This window comes from Cornus florida, unplaced genomic scaffold (assembly GCF_030987335.1).
Source record: "Cornus florida cultivar Cherokee Brave unplaced genomic scaffold, ASM3098733v1 CherokeeBrave_3.0.0_Hap2_Chr07, whole genome shotgun sequence".
NCBI classification, from domain to species: Eukaryota; Viridiplantae; Streptophyta; class Magnoliopsida; order Cornales; family Cornaceae; genus Cornus; species Cornus florida.
In genome coordinates this window covers 43,713,674-43,729,424 of record NW_026775577.1, presented here as the reverse complement: position 1 = coordinate 43,729,424, position 15,751 = coordinate 43,713,674, and positions in this window count along the sequence as shown.

Genomic DNA, 15,751 nt, shown 5'->3' with positions numbered 1-15,751 from the left:
TTGATGATTGAGGACGAAAATGATGAAAGTCGCCGGAGATGAAATCGGTGAAGGAAAACGAGTGAACTGGGCAAATTGGGGAAGGAGGTGGCTCCCCACAAGGGTGGAGTTGGCTCCAAGGGCTGTGGAGGTGGCTCCCCATGTGGGGGAGGTGGCTCCACCCCTTTTTGATGGATTTTTAGTGTGTTGTTGCTTCTAGGGTTGCTTTCTAACCTTTCAAGGGTAATCAAGGGTTGTAATTGGGAAATTAGTTGTTACCTAAGATCTTGTTTAAGCTCCAGAGAGCAGGAATAATGGTTAATGAACCACTTGGGGTTTATAGATTAAGCAGTATAAAAGTTCCTACAAAGTTTGGTATACTGTTTTGGAGGTGGATGATTTAAATTGCTTAACTTTGTTTGTAGCAAGTTTTTTTATGAATGGTTTATAGTCTAAATCATGTTTTAGTGGTATCAAGTAAGCATGCTAATGTATTTATTATCATTATTATGCTTATCATGGATTAAAAGATGTTTATGTTTATTCTCCGTGCTATAAATTATGCGAGAATTATGTAACAGTGGAATAAGACAAGCATGTTAGTTTACAAAATTTTATTATGCTTTGTATGGAATTAATTGATATAAACATTTATTTATGTTCTATCAATTATATGGATTCTGTGGATTAGTTGGTAGTTGCATTTATTATCTGTGTTATCAACTATGGGATGTATGGATTGTATGCACCAGTATGGGACGGTGGCATACTAGGGACGGATTAGTTTCAAAATACTATATCCTACCTATACGGAATAAGGGAATGGATTATAAAATAAATCCTACTTAAATTTAAGTCAAAAAAGCTGCACAAGCTGAATGACTAAATGGATTACTTATTATCTAAGTTAAGTCAAAGAAGCTGCACAAGCTGAATGACTAACTGGATGGGTTTGGATGGATAGGATAGGACTTTAAATATATACTTATGGTACCACGATACGAGCTTGAGTCTCAGGATCGACGATTAGGGAGCGTATATGCAGTATGATACGTAGCTGGCTATGTTGGTTGAGGTATACCCTGTTTAGGCTTAGGTACTCATGCCCACACAGGTGCGTTTTGCATGTTGCCTTCTGTTCAGGTTGAGACCCTCTTCATAGTCCAGTGAGAGTCCCGTAGTGTGGATATATATATGTACAGACTATATAGCTATTGTTGAGTTGTTTAGGATGTACATGCATATCGAGTCTCTGTTCGGATTGTAGTAGGATAGAACTTGTTCGTAGGCCTGACCCACTTCTATTTTTCAGGTATTCGACAGTTCTAGTCTTAGGATTGATCGTGCTGAGCAGAGACTATCAGTCACTCTTCCGACGTCGTAGGACTTCTCTTCGTGGTTGAACTTTGGATATTTTTTTAGTTTATTTTCATTTCAGTTTGGTTTTAATTAGGGGTCCACTAGAGATGGATTCCCGAGTTGTTAATTATTAGAGGTTTTATGGAGGATTGGATTTCTGGATTTTAATTTTATTTATTCTAGGATTTTTAAACTTAGATTTCTTTCAGCTCTTAATTATTTATTTCTTATTTCATTTTGTATTCCGTGTTCGTTTATTTATTAATTGTTTGATATCCCTTCGGGTTCGGGCTTGGGCCTGATCAACTTGTGTCTCGGATCCGAGGGGTATCACATCAAGCATCTTCCATTTCTAAATAGCTAAACTGGCTAAAGTCCCTCGAGATTTCTGGCTTAAGGCATCTGCTACCACATTTGCCTTGCCCGGATGATACTGCAAATTAAAGTTGTAGTCCTCCCAGAATTTAACCCATCACCTCTGTTTGTTGTTTAAGTCCTTTTGGGAGAAAAGGTACTTGAGACTCTTGTGATTCGAGAACACCTCGAATCTTTCACCATACAAGTAGTGTCTTCAACACTTCAAAGCAAACACAACTGCCGTTAATTCCAGATCATCAGTAGGGTAATTGTACTTATAAGTCTTCAACTGTCGAGACCCATAAGCCACTACTCTACCATCCTGTATCAGTACACATCCCAAACCATCACGTGAAGCGTCATAATAAATCACATGACCCAAGCCACGCTTGGATATCACCAACACTGGAGTCGCAGTCAACCTTGTTTTGAATTCCTGAAAGGAAGACTCGCAGGCTTTATTCCACACAAACTTGATCCCTTTCAGGGTCAAACGGGTCATGGCCGCTGCCACACGAGAGAAATCTTTCCCAAATCTCTGATAGTAACCCGCTAGACCAAGAAAACTCCGAATCTCAAAAACATTCTTGGGTTGCTCCCAAGTCAAAACCGCTTTAATCTTTGATGGATCCACTGACACTCCATCTTCCGAGACAACGTGTTCCAAAAATTTCACCTCTTGTAGTCAAAACTCGCACTTCTCATATTTGGTATACAATCGGTGCTCCGCAAAATCTGCAATATAATGCTCAAATGGACCTCGTGCTCCTCCCGAGTCCGTGAGTACATAAGAATGTCATCCATGAAAACTACCACAAACTGGTCCAAGTAATCATGAAAGACACGGTTCATCAAGTCCATGAATACCGTTGGCGTATTCGTCAAGCTAAAAGGCATAACAAGGAACTTATAGTGTCCATATCGTGTACGGAATGCTGTCTTTGGGATATCCTTATCCCTAACCCGCAACTGATAATAGCCAGACCTCAAGTCAATCTTCGAGAAATAATTGGCTCCTCTCAACTGATCAAACAAATCATCTATCCTTGGCAAAGGATACTTGCTCTTGATGGTGGCATGATTCAACTTCCGGTAATCAATGCACAACCTCAAAGATCCATCTTTCTTCTTAGCAAACAAGACCGGTGTGCCCCACAGTGACATACTCGGTCAGATGAAACCTTTCATCCTCAAATCATTAAGTTGCTACTTCAATTCTTCCAATTCAACTAGTGCCATACGATACAGTGCCATAGAGATCGGCGCGGTACTGGGCATCAAATCAATAGTAAACTCCACTTCTTGGTGTGGAGGCAACTCTGTCAAATCCTCTGGAAACACATCCAAAAAATTACGAATGACGGCTGGATAAATTGTTTCCACAACATCTTCTTTGGCTAAAAGACTAGCCAAGAAGTAATCACCACGACTCCTTCCACGAATTCCATACAATGATGAAGGTTAGGAATCATTTCGATCTCCCACGAAATAGAAACAGTCTCCCTCGGGAGTACAAACTGTAACTCTTCCTCTGAAACAGTCGATTGTAGCACAAAATGAAGCTAACCAATCCATCCCGAGAATGACATTAAAGCTAGTTATCTCTAAGAGGATAAGGTTAAACACAAAAGTCTGTCCGACTATCACGATGAAACAATCCCGCACAACTCAGCTCAAGGACACTGAAACCCCAATTGGCGTATCAACACACAACACCCGATTTATGAAACTGATCTCTAACCCCGATGCAAGTGCAAATGATGATGCTATAAAGAAATGAGATACACCAGAGTCAAAGAGAATATGAGCCCAAGAGCTAAACACTGGAAAGATACCTCAGAGAACTGATGGACCAAAAGATGCGTCAGTTGGTGCAAGTGCAAAGACACGTCCCTGCGGTGCATGTACTTGAGAACTGTCAACCAAGAAGATTATCTTTTTCATTTTGCTTCGCCGGATTGGAGCTAGAGCTTTCACCAACGTCACCCCTTGTCATCCTGGAGCCAACTTCTCTGGGTTCCTTTTGTGGCGGCATCATACTAAAAAAAACAAGAAAACGGTTCAATGACATAACGCTAAGGTCCATCGTGGACAACTCAACATGAAATGATGCCGTACCAACACTTAGCATGCTAAACTATGTAATAAACACTTTAGCATAAACATGTAAGCACATAAACAATTAAACAGTTAAGCATGCTTCTTCAAATCACAAAACATGTAGCAAATAATCACATAACAATACAAACAACTTCCCATGCAACTCTATTTAGGCCTCTACCCGTCGTCCTAATGGTTTTCGAACCATGGCTTTAATACCAAATTTGTAACGACCCAAACCCGGGGGCCCGAACAGTTAACCGAGTCCTTACCCGAACACAAGGTCAACTAGGTCATACCATTAACTTCCTGTGTCCTTATCTATCATACAAGTCAATTTAAGTCCCCAAAATGTTCCAAGATACAACCTTATAGTGAGGGTTAGATGATACAGGCAAAAGAGGGATGATCAACCGGCTGATGGCCCTTGATCGGTCGGCTGACAGTGCAGGATCAGTCAGCTAACCAACAAGGTCGGCCGGCTGAAACGATTGCACAAAATGCATGTTCTCGGGACTTGCTACTGTAGGCGTGTTGGTCGGCTGGTGGAGTGGTTCGTCGGCCGAACCTGGGGTTTCGGTCGACTGATGGTGAGGATCAGCCGGCTAAAACATGATTCTTTACAACCCAACTCACTGGAATACTTTCCGGTTGTGCTTTATACATGCGAAACCTATGTTGAACCTGTTTTGCAGTTGAATTCCAAATTCATGGCAATAAAGCACAACATTAATCAATTGAAAGGTATTAATAACTCTTCAAAACATGATTTCTTATCCCATTCATCATCAAGTATTTACATAGTCTCAAATTGTATCCAATTACCCTTAAAAGTTATAATAACAATATATGGCCATGATTTCTAAAATAAATACAGTTCACTATGGTTTTTGAGACTTTACAAAAGTGTAGCAAATGTACAAAAGATGGTAAAATATATTCCTAATCCTCCTTAAGCTTGTGAAGGGTCTGCGTCTCCTACTTCCTTTCACGGCCCTGAAAAATGTTAAGTAATGGGGTGAGCAATTTGCTCAGTAGGTGATGCCTAAGACACACCTCTTGTGGCCCCGTGAATCCAACTAATGAATAGGGATAGAGGATAGGGATAGGGGTCATGCTAGCCGGGGAAAATACAATATCAATTCTAAGTTCAAAACAAGCAAATGTCGTGCCATGAATGCAATGCCATGTATGTCACTCCCCATTTTCAAAAACATCCATCGCTTCACAAACTGTTAATATAACCTATCCTTTGGTAACTCCGTAGCGACACGAGAGAAGGGTTGGCTATTGTCCTAACCCTTGGTACCCCCGCGACATCATTTGGGGCCCAGCTAGCTCAACCACGCTAAGGTGTTTCCCTTAGTTCTCTCTAGGTTACATAAACACATCGGCCCTTTGGTGACTCTGCGGCGACCGGGTTTTCTCAAAAACCATTTAATCAAATTTCTATCCAAAAACCCCCCTTCTTTTTCCAATTTAAATAACTTTGCCCATTTTCATGCCCAGTGTTATGAATGCATGTCACATACTTTGCCATTTCCATGGAAATAAAGAGAATTCTTTTATATAATTAACATTCTTCCACATAGCCATTTCTAGCAAGATAAAACATACTTAGGCATGAAAATAAATACTTAGGCATGTTTTTCATGCAATTCAATTAACACATATGATCATAGACTTCAACATTTACATCATCCTCAAGGCAATTAACTCAAATTTAAACATGCTTTGCAACAAATATCGAGAGATAATTCACCAAGGAACAAGAAAATTTGAATTAGAGACCCCTACCTCAAGACAAGCAAAAACCCCCAAATTGTGCCCTAGACCACGAATTCCCTAGAGTGCTTTTGTAACGACCCGAACCTGGGAGTCCGAACCGTTAGCCGGGTCCTTACTAAAACCCGAGGTCACCTACGTCAAACTCAACATTTCTAGGGTCAAAACATCACCATTACACTTGAACCGTGTCTTTAGGAAGTCTCAAAACACATCTCAATGATCAACCTGATAAATACCAGAAGAATAGATGAAGAATGGCCCAACAGCTTCATTTCGGTCGACTAAAGGGGAGCTTCGGTCGGCCGAAATGAGCTCCCTTACTTCGGTCGACCGAAGTGCTGTTTCGGTCGGCCGAAACCCAAGATCCCGAGAGCATGCAAATTGTTCGGTCGACCGATGCACCATTTCAGTCGAAGGAAATGGCTTCTTCGAGCCCTGATCCTGAAACTGAAGTGCTGCAATTTGGAGATGAAGGAGAAACTGAAATGGGGACTTTGAAATGGATTAAACGTATCCCAAACATTTAAAAAATGGGTAATTCAACAATTATAGACATAAGTACCAACACTTGATCACGATTACAACGTCATAATATTCAATTACATGGAGTTTATACATAGTCCTTGCCATTGTCTTAATTTATAACAAAATCAATTCAAGCTTCAAGTTATAGTCATGATATACATGCCAAATAAACTTAGTACAATCTTTATCATGCTACTACACAAAATAAACTTAAGCTTCTCAAATACTTTCAAAATGTCCTTTAAGTCCTCTCAAACTTGTGGTGGATTATCATCCACCAACTCCTTGCCATGTCCTGAAAAATGTTAATATAAAAGGGGTGAGCGAATTGCTCAGTAGGTGGTGCCAAAGACACCCCTCTTGTGGTCCCGTGAATCCAAATAATGAATAGGACAATGGGAAGCGGGATCATACCATGTTAGGAAAATACAACATCATATCCAATCTCAACATAAACAATACGATGCAATGTAATGCAATGCATGCTGATGTCGATCCCCATTTTCAACATTCAAATCCATTACTTTTCAAACCATTAATGGAACCCCCTTTGGTACCCCCTCAGCGCTGAGAGAAGGGTTGGCTACTATCCCTGACCGTTGGTACCCCCGCAGCGTCATTTGGGGCCCAGATAGCTCAACCACGTTAGGGCAATCTCTCTAGTTCCCTCTAGGTTACATTAACATACCGGCCCTTTGGTGACTCCGCGGCGACCTGGTTTTGATAAAACACTATAATAGAAACTTCTTCCCCAAAATTCCCCTTTTTTCGTTCTAAAACACTTTTCCCATTTTCATGCGCCATAGTATGCATGTATGTCTCATGTTCACAATGCCATGGAAATAAGGGATTTTACTACACAATTGAACATTCTCTACAAGTATTTTAAGAAGAGTTCACGTGCCATCACATACCATCTCTAGCAAGTTTTATTAACATAATAGGCATGTAAGATCAACAATTAGATAAAAAGATTAACACATAAGCATGTTTTTTGCACAATCCAAATAGCACATACGATTATAAACTTCACATATAACATTTACATCATCTTTAAGACAATTAATTCAAAAACGAACATGCTTTGCAACAATTTATGAGATATAATTCACAAAGGAACAAGAAAAACATGGATTAGGAACCCCTACCTCAAATTGATGCAAAACCCTCAAAATGGGTCTAGATTTTCAGAATTCCTCAGGAGCATCAAAACTAAAATTGCTGGTATGGATTCGAAGGCCTCGTCGTGGGCTTCAATTTGGCTCAAACGGCTTCTAAAAACTCCAAGAAAAGAGAGAGAAATCTTGATTTGAAGTTTAGAACTCAAAACAAAAAAAAAAATCAAGAAGAAGAGGGGGAAAAGAGAGGGCTACAGGAGTGAGAGAGATTTGAGGCTAAAAATGGTCTCTAGACCATTACATAAGAGTAAGTGGCGGGTCCTGCCACTTTTTTTTTTTTCTTTTCTCATTTTCTTTAGTTTTTAATTTACACCACACAAATACATAGATATATAATGTACCACCATATAAATGTCACATAAGTCACATAAAATAAAATGCATAAAATGTAAACAGACCAAACCAAAATCCCAGTACATGACAATACCAATAGCGGGTCCCACACAGGACTGTCCGGCCCGAAAAATGGAAAAATGCAAAAATGCCTAACCTTGCATTTCCAAGAGTCCTGAACTCAATTGAATGTCCCAACCAACCATCCGACACACCCGGCACACCCCATGGCGTCCGGTATGCAAAAACAGGAAATGACAAAAATTCCATTGCATTAAAAAAATTCTGAAAAAATGAAAAATGTCGAAAATTGGAAGCATCACAATTTACCCTCCTTAAAGAGATTTCGTCCTCGAAATCTACCCTCCTTATGAAGAAGCTAAATAACCACACACTCTTCAAGAACGCCTGACACTACACTCCGAGACTATGAACCCACCGACATTATTGCCTTTGACACCGATTGTCACTGGGCTAACACATACCGCTGCCACAAAAACCTAATATGGGTACCCATCCCTCACCTCATCATAACACAAAACCATCTAGACCATACGTCTGACTCATAATAGACATCGGTCCACTCTACACTGCCACGAAAGGCTCCCAAGCCCAAAAGAAAAACGGTCACCAGGCCACTGAACATGACCACGTCTAAACCCAACTTATCCTCTAAGGAACACACAAGACCCCACACAAGAAACCCCGTCCATCTTATAATTAAGCTCAAATTCAAATCTACATCCCTCGGTCTGACCAATGTTTGCCATTCAATACACGACCATACCACTATATAATCATCCAACGATCACCAAACACCAACCGCCAATTATTACACCGATCTATCTCCAGGCAGCTAAATAATGAATCTCCCAACAACCATACAATCGTGAGTCGCCAAACTAATAAAGCGTATTATCCTGTGTCCAGGTCTCAAATTCTCAAAACAAGATCTTTAAAAAAAACCAAGTGGATTGGACATTTGCTCCTGCTTAACACACCTCGGCACCCGAGATAACTTCCTAGATCCACACCAACACATTGACATAACACCCAAAATCATACTTTCATTATTTATGATGACTCAAAACAATCATAGACCCTTGACCCGACATTGTGCCAAAGAAGAATTGATTCAGGAGAAATGGTTGGCCAGGCCATTCCCATCCTCAATCCGACCTTAACACAGACATCGTTCCTGTCCTCAGGTCTAAGCCTCGAACACAGTCTTACACAGTCCACAAAACAACTATGATATCCATTTACTACCCATCCTTTGCTACACATAACCTCAATAATTATACAATCATATACTTATCCTCAGAATCCGAGTCACATCTCAATCATATAACCATAATAACAAAACAATGCGGCACCAAATGTCCCAATCATCGACCAACATCAAAGCTCTCTAATCTTCTCATAATACTCATACCAAGTAAACAATTCCGTAACAGCATTCGATCCAATTTTGACCTCGTCAAAACATACAATACAACTATCTCATGTCTAAAACCTCAAAACTAAAGTCAATTACTCTTATTATTCCTCAATGAAACCACACATTCACTTTCTAGCTACTTAGCACTCAAACAATACTAACAATTGTCCTCAAAACCTTGCTAGAATCAATTACCTATAAAAGTATCTAAATAGATGAGTCATATCATATCGCCTAATCATCCTTAACCTTTCATTCACGACAAATTCCTTGCCACCACTACCCGTTCCTGACATTAAAAACATACGATCCCTATTCGACAACTCATGCCTCGCACACCACCTGTCAAAACCACACTCAAAACAAGCATAACATAAACGAAAGACTCCACCTCCCACCGAGGGAGTGAGTCGATCACTTAAAACTAGAGCTTCTATTGTTGAACCCTAATAACATAACAAAACTCACAACAACCAACATCCTTATCAGGACCAAAACAAACGAAAAAGGGTAACGAACCCCGCTCTCATAAGAGACTAACGACTCACGCCTGAGTGTACCCGATAACCTGTCATACGCTACTCATCGTTTGCCCAACCATGGACACCCAATCTCACCTGAGATGAAATGAACTCCTTATACACAAGGAGGAGAACCAACTGGAAACACATATGGGACCATGAATACTAACCTAAGTGACATCGCCACCCACGGACCACTCTACACAATCGACACAGAAACCTCGCATACGATGCTCTACAACACCCATGCTAACCCAAACCAATCAGATCCGTACCGCCCATTCATCAAGCACTAAGATACAACTCATAACATAGCCATCAACAAGGGAATCAATACTTTCAGCATACCAACATTAGAAACGATCACAACCCTTCGGGCACCGCGTTCCCTCCCATCGGGAAATTATTACTCCAAGTGACAACCTTTAAGTCGAAAGAATGACACTTTACCACCCACTCTACCTTCACTTTTCTAGACGTCATTACCTCGTATACTGTGCACTCAAGACTCGTAACCTCAATCACGATTGTCCACTGACTCCTCAAAAGAAAAAAGATGCCTATCTTGCAACACCGCTCTAGCTGGTTCTAAGGACTAAGCAGTCCACAATCGCCTCAACTGGCACACACTTCCCATCACCTACCTAACAACATACCACAACACTCACGATCTCTAATCCATCTTCGGATCATACTAGAAACCATCATTCTCACCAATGCTAAACATCATGCCATAACGCCTCTATTACCACTCATTCGAAAGAACTGTTCAAACCTACCACCCCACCAGACCATTAAGCCACAACCAAGCGACTTTTGCTCCAACATCCTTAAGACAATATCATCGTAGCAAGAGAACAAACATTACTCTCAATGCTCTTTATAATGATCACTGCACATCACTAGAAATCCTCAAAACAAAATGACCATAAGGCCCATAATTGCTCAACACCTAACCGTCGCCTCAATACCATCAATGATGTCATCAATCATCAACACCTAATTGACAACTTAATCCACTCCTTCTAAGGTGATCGACATGCCTAAACAAGAACACTCTATGTCTTAGGTTCAACATCATTACTTTTCCTCATTCTTGTTCTAGCATTACTACCATTACCGTCACTATCCCCATTACCCGCTAGACCGAACACTCATCCAAAGAAAACACCACCAAAAAACTAGAAATAAATGCAATTACATACCTTTGATTACATGAGGTCTCTCTGATGACTCAACAGGAAAAACAACCGGACTGATTATACGACCCTGAGTCTCCCATTCATGTGACTCCCCAAGCTGAACACCAATTTGCGATACTGAAGGTCGAGTCAGTCCTTGCCCTAGACCTACCCCGCCAACTGGAATTCCACCTCTTTTGGGACAATCCTTCTTTCTATGATCAGGTTGACCACATATAAAACAAACTCCAGAACTAGGCCGATCCCAAGGGCACTCTGCTTTCAAATGACCTGTCTGGTTGCACCTATAGCAAGCCTTCTCGACCTTACGAGATGTCTCCAGCGGTGACGTAATAACAACGGGAGAATGAAAAGAATCACCCTTTAACACCTTTCTTACATGACTCTCGGACAACATCTCTACCTCTTTAGCCTGACTCCATGAGCCCCTTTCTTCCTGTCTGTCCATAACCTCTGTTCTCTCCGACTGTACCATCAACCTCTGAGTCTCTATGACTACTGCACGTACAAAGTTTGTCATATCCTCAACTAAATTCCTAACCAAAAGGTCCCAATCAAGGAGCTCGTTCTGCTCCCCACTATCATCTGCTTCTCTACGTCTCTTTAGAGGCATGACTCTAAAAAAAATGAAAAGGAAAAAGTCAAATACAACACAATCATGCGACCCTGCCTCAAAGCTTTGAACACTCACACACAATAAGGGCACTTTGCCACGAAATATGAACCCGTTCTAAGGTCGTGCTCTAAGCGCCACACAAAATGCAACTAAAAGATCAGGATGACTACACGCCAAATAGCTCAATCCATGAGCTAGAAACCCACGCCATTAGTTTAACAAGAACCAACACCCAAATAACCCTGGAGTAACCGAGCTCCTCACCTACTCAAGTCAAAACATACACAACCTTCAATACCATGGCAAATACCCTAACGTACCAGCAGCCATCCCAATTCTTAACCGTATAACTACATAAGGTTAAGGACATGCACGTATACAGAATGAATGAAACCCACAATACTACACGAAACACATTTGCATAAACTATGCTCATTATTTGCCATATTAACATCTAGATTAGAACTGCACACACCGTGCCTACTACTTCTCATCACCATACTCCTCGTACATAATCAACATGCTTTTCTTTTCTTTTACGTTTCATTTAGACGGTTAGATTATCTAACTATCCCTCATACATGACCATGTAACATAAATTTCAGCATTTAAACACACAAGCATTTAGCAATTAGGTAAGTCCTCAAAACTGTAAGCATATAAGCATGTAATTATGTAGCAAATAAACAGATAAGCAAGTAAACAAGTAGGCATGCCTCTCGAACATTTAAACACATAGCACATAATCATGCAATTCAACTTCCTAATGCGAACCTAAGTAGGCCTTTACCCCTCGTTCTAATGGTATTCAAACCATGGCGCTTTGATACCATTCCTGTAACGACCCGAACCCAGGGGTCCGAACAGTTAGCCGGGTCTTTACTCGAACCCGAGGTCACGTACGTGAAACTCGACATTTCTAGGGTCAAAACATCACCATTACACTTGAGCTGTGTCTTTAGGAAGTCTCAAAACACATCTCAATGATCAACCAGATAAATACCAGAAGAATAGATGAAGAATGGCCTAATAGCTTCATTTCGGTCAACCGAAATGCTGTTTCGGTCGGCCGAAACCTAAGATCCCGAGAGCATGCAAATGGATTGATCGATCGATATGCCATTTTGGTTGACTGAAATGGCTTCTTCGAGCCCTGATCCTGAAACTGAAGTGCTGCACTTTGGAGATGAAGGAGAAACTGAAATGGGGACTTTGAAATGGATTAAACATATCCCAAACATTTAAAAAATGGGTAATTCAAAAATCATGGACATGAGTACCAACACTTGATCACGATTACAACGTCATAATATTTAATTACATGGAGTTTATACATAGTCCTTACCATTGTCTTAATTTACAACAAAATGGAGTCAAGCTTCAAGTTATAGTCATGATATACATGCCAAATAAACTTAGTACAATCTTTATCATGCTACTACACAAAATAAACTCAAGCTTCTCAAATACTTTCAAAATGTCCTTTAAGTCCTCTTAAGCCTGTGGTGCATTATCATCCGCCAACTCCTTGCCGTGTCCTGAAAAATGTTAATATAAAAGGGGTGAGCGAATTGCTCAGTAGATGGTGCCTAAGACACACCTCTTGTGGCCCTGTGAATCCAAATAATGAATAGGACAATGGGAAACGGGATCATACCATGTTGGGAAAATACAACATCATATCCAATCTCAACATAAACAATATGATGCAATGTAATGCAATGCATGCCGATGTCGCTTCCCAATTTCAACATTCAAATCCATCACTTTTCAAACCGTTAATGTAACCCCCTTTGGTACCCCCTCAGCACCGAGAGAAGGGTTGGCTATTATCCCTGACCGTTGGTACCTCCACAGCGTTATTTGGGGCCCAGATAACTCAACTACGCTAGGGCAATCTCACTTGTTCCCTCTAGGTCACATTAACCTATCGGCCCTTTGGTGACTCCACGGTGACCGGGTTTTGATAAAACACTATAATCGAAACTTCTTCCCCAAAATTCCCCTTTTTTCGTTCCAAAACACTTTTCCCATTTTCATGCCCCATAGTATGCGTGTATGTCTTATATTCACAATGCCATGGAAATAAGGGATTTTATACTACACAATTGAACATTCTCTACAAGTATTTTAGGAAGAGTTCACGTGCCATCACATACCATCACTAACAAGTTTTATAACATAATAGGCATGTAAGATCAACAATTAGATAAAAAGATTAACACATAAGCATGCTTTTTGCATAATCCAAATCGCATATATGATCATAAACTTTACATATAACTTTTACATCATCTTCAAGACAATTAATTCAAAAACGAACATGCTTTGCAACACTTTATGAGATATAATTCACAAAGGAACAAGAAAAACATGGATTAGGAACCCCTACCTCAAATTGATGCAAAACCCTCAAAATGGGTTTAGATTTTCGGAATTCCTAGGGAGCATCAAAACTGAAATTGCTGGTATGGATTCGAAGGCCTCGTCATGGGCTTCGATTTGGCTCAAACGGCTTCTAAAAACTCTAAGAAAAGACAGAGAAATCTTGATTTGAAGTTTAGAACTCAAAAGAAAAAGAAAAATCAAGAAGAAGAGGGGGAAAAGAGAGGGCTACGGGAGAGAGAGATTTGAGGCTAAAAATGGTCTCTAGACCATTACATAAGAGTAAGTGGCGGGTCACGCCACTTTTCTTTTCTTTTCTCATTTTCTTTAGTTTTTAATTTACACCACACAAATACATAGATATATAATGTACCACCTTATAAATGTCACATGAGTCACATAAAATAAAATGTAAACAGACCCAACTAAAATCCCAGTACATGACAATACTGGTAGCGGGTCCCACACGGGACTGTCCGGCCCGAAAAATGGAAAAATGCAAAAATGCCTAATCTTGCATTTCCAAGAGTCCTGAACTCAATGGAATGTCCCAACCAACCATCTGACACACCCCACGGCATCCGGTACGCAAAAACAGGATATGAAAAAAATTCCATTGCATTAACAAAATTCTGAAAAAATGAAAAATGTCGAAAATTGGAAACATCACAATCTACCCTCCTTAAAGAGATTTCGTCCTCGAAATCTACCCTCCTTATGAAGAAGGTCAACAACCACACACTCTCCAAGAACGCCTGACACTACACTTCGAGACTATGAACCCACCTACATTATTGCCTTTGACACTGATTGTCACTGGGCTAACACATACCGCTGCCACAAAAACCCAATATGGGTACCCATCCCTCACCTCATCATAACACAAAACCATCTAGACCATACGTCTGACTCATAATAGACATCGGTCCACTCTACACTGCCACGAAAGGCTCCCAAGCCCAAAAGAAAAACGGTCACCAGACCACCGAACATGACCACGTCTAAACCCAACTTATCCTCTAAGGAACACACAAGACCCCACAAAAGAAACCCCGTCCATCTTAGTATCAAGCTCAAACTCAAATTTACATCCCTCGGTCTGACCAATGTTTGCCATTCAATACACGACTATACCACTATATAATCATCCAACGATCACCAAACACCAACCGCCAATTATTACACCGATCTATCTCCAGGCAACTAAATAATGAATCTCCCAACAACCATACAATCGTGAGTCACCAAACTAATAAAGCGTACTATCCTGTGTCTAGGTCTCAAATTCTCAAAACAAGATCTTTAAAAAAAACCAAGTGGATTGGACACTTGCTATTGCTTAACACACCTCGGCACCCGTGATAACTTCCTAGATCCACACCGACACACTGACATAACACCCAAAATCTTACTTTCATTATTTATGATGACTCGAAACAATCATAGACCCTTGACCCGACATTGTGCCAAAGAAGAATTGATTCAGGAGAAGTGGTTGGCCAGGCCATTCCATCCTCAATCCGTCCTTAACACAGACATCGTTCCTATCCTCAGGTCCAAGCCTCGAACGCAGTCTTACACAGTCCACAAAACAACTATGATATCCATTTACTACCCATCCATTGCTACACATAACCTCAATAACTATACAATCATATACCTATCCTCAGAATCCCAGTCATATCTCAATCACATAACCATAATAACAAAACAATGCGGCACCAAATAAAAGAATGCTTAGAAGCAGCCATGGTTGATGGTAGTAGCTCAAGGTTCAAGTTCTTTTTGGTTTATGAACATCATGCAATTGTGGGTATTTATAGAGAAGATTGATTCTGTTTTTAGTAGGACAATGTGAGTTTGATGAGATGTTGATCATGTTGTTGGCCAAAATGTGAAGAAACAATGGTTTGTTCACCTCCCAAACTTTGACTCTTTGCAAAAACAGAGAGACTAACTTACACATG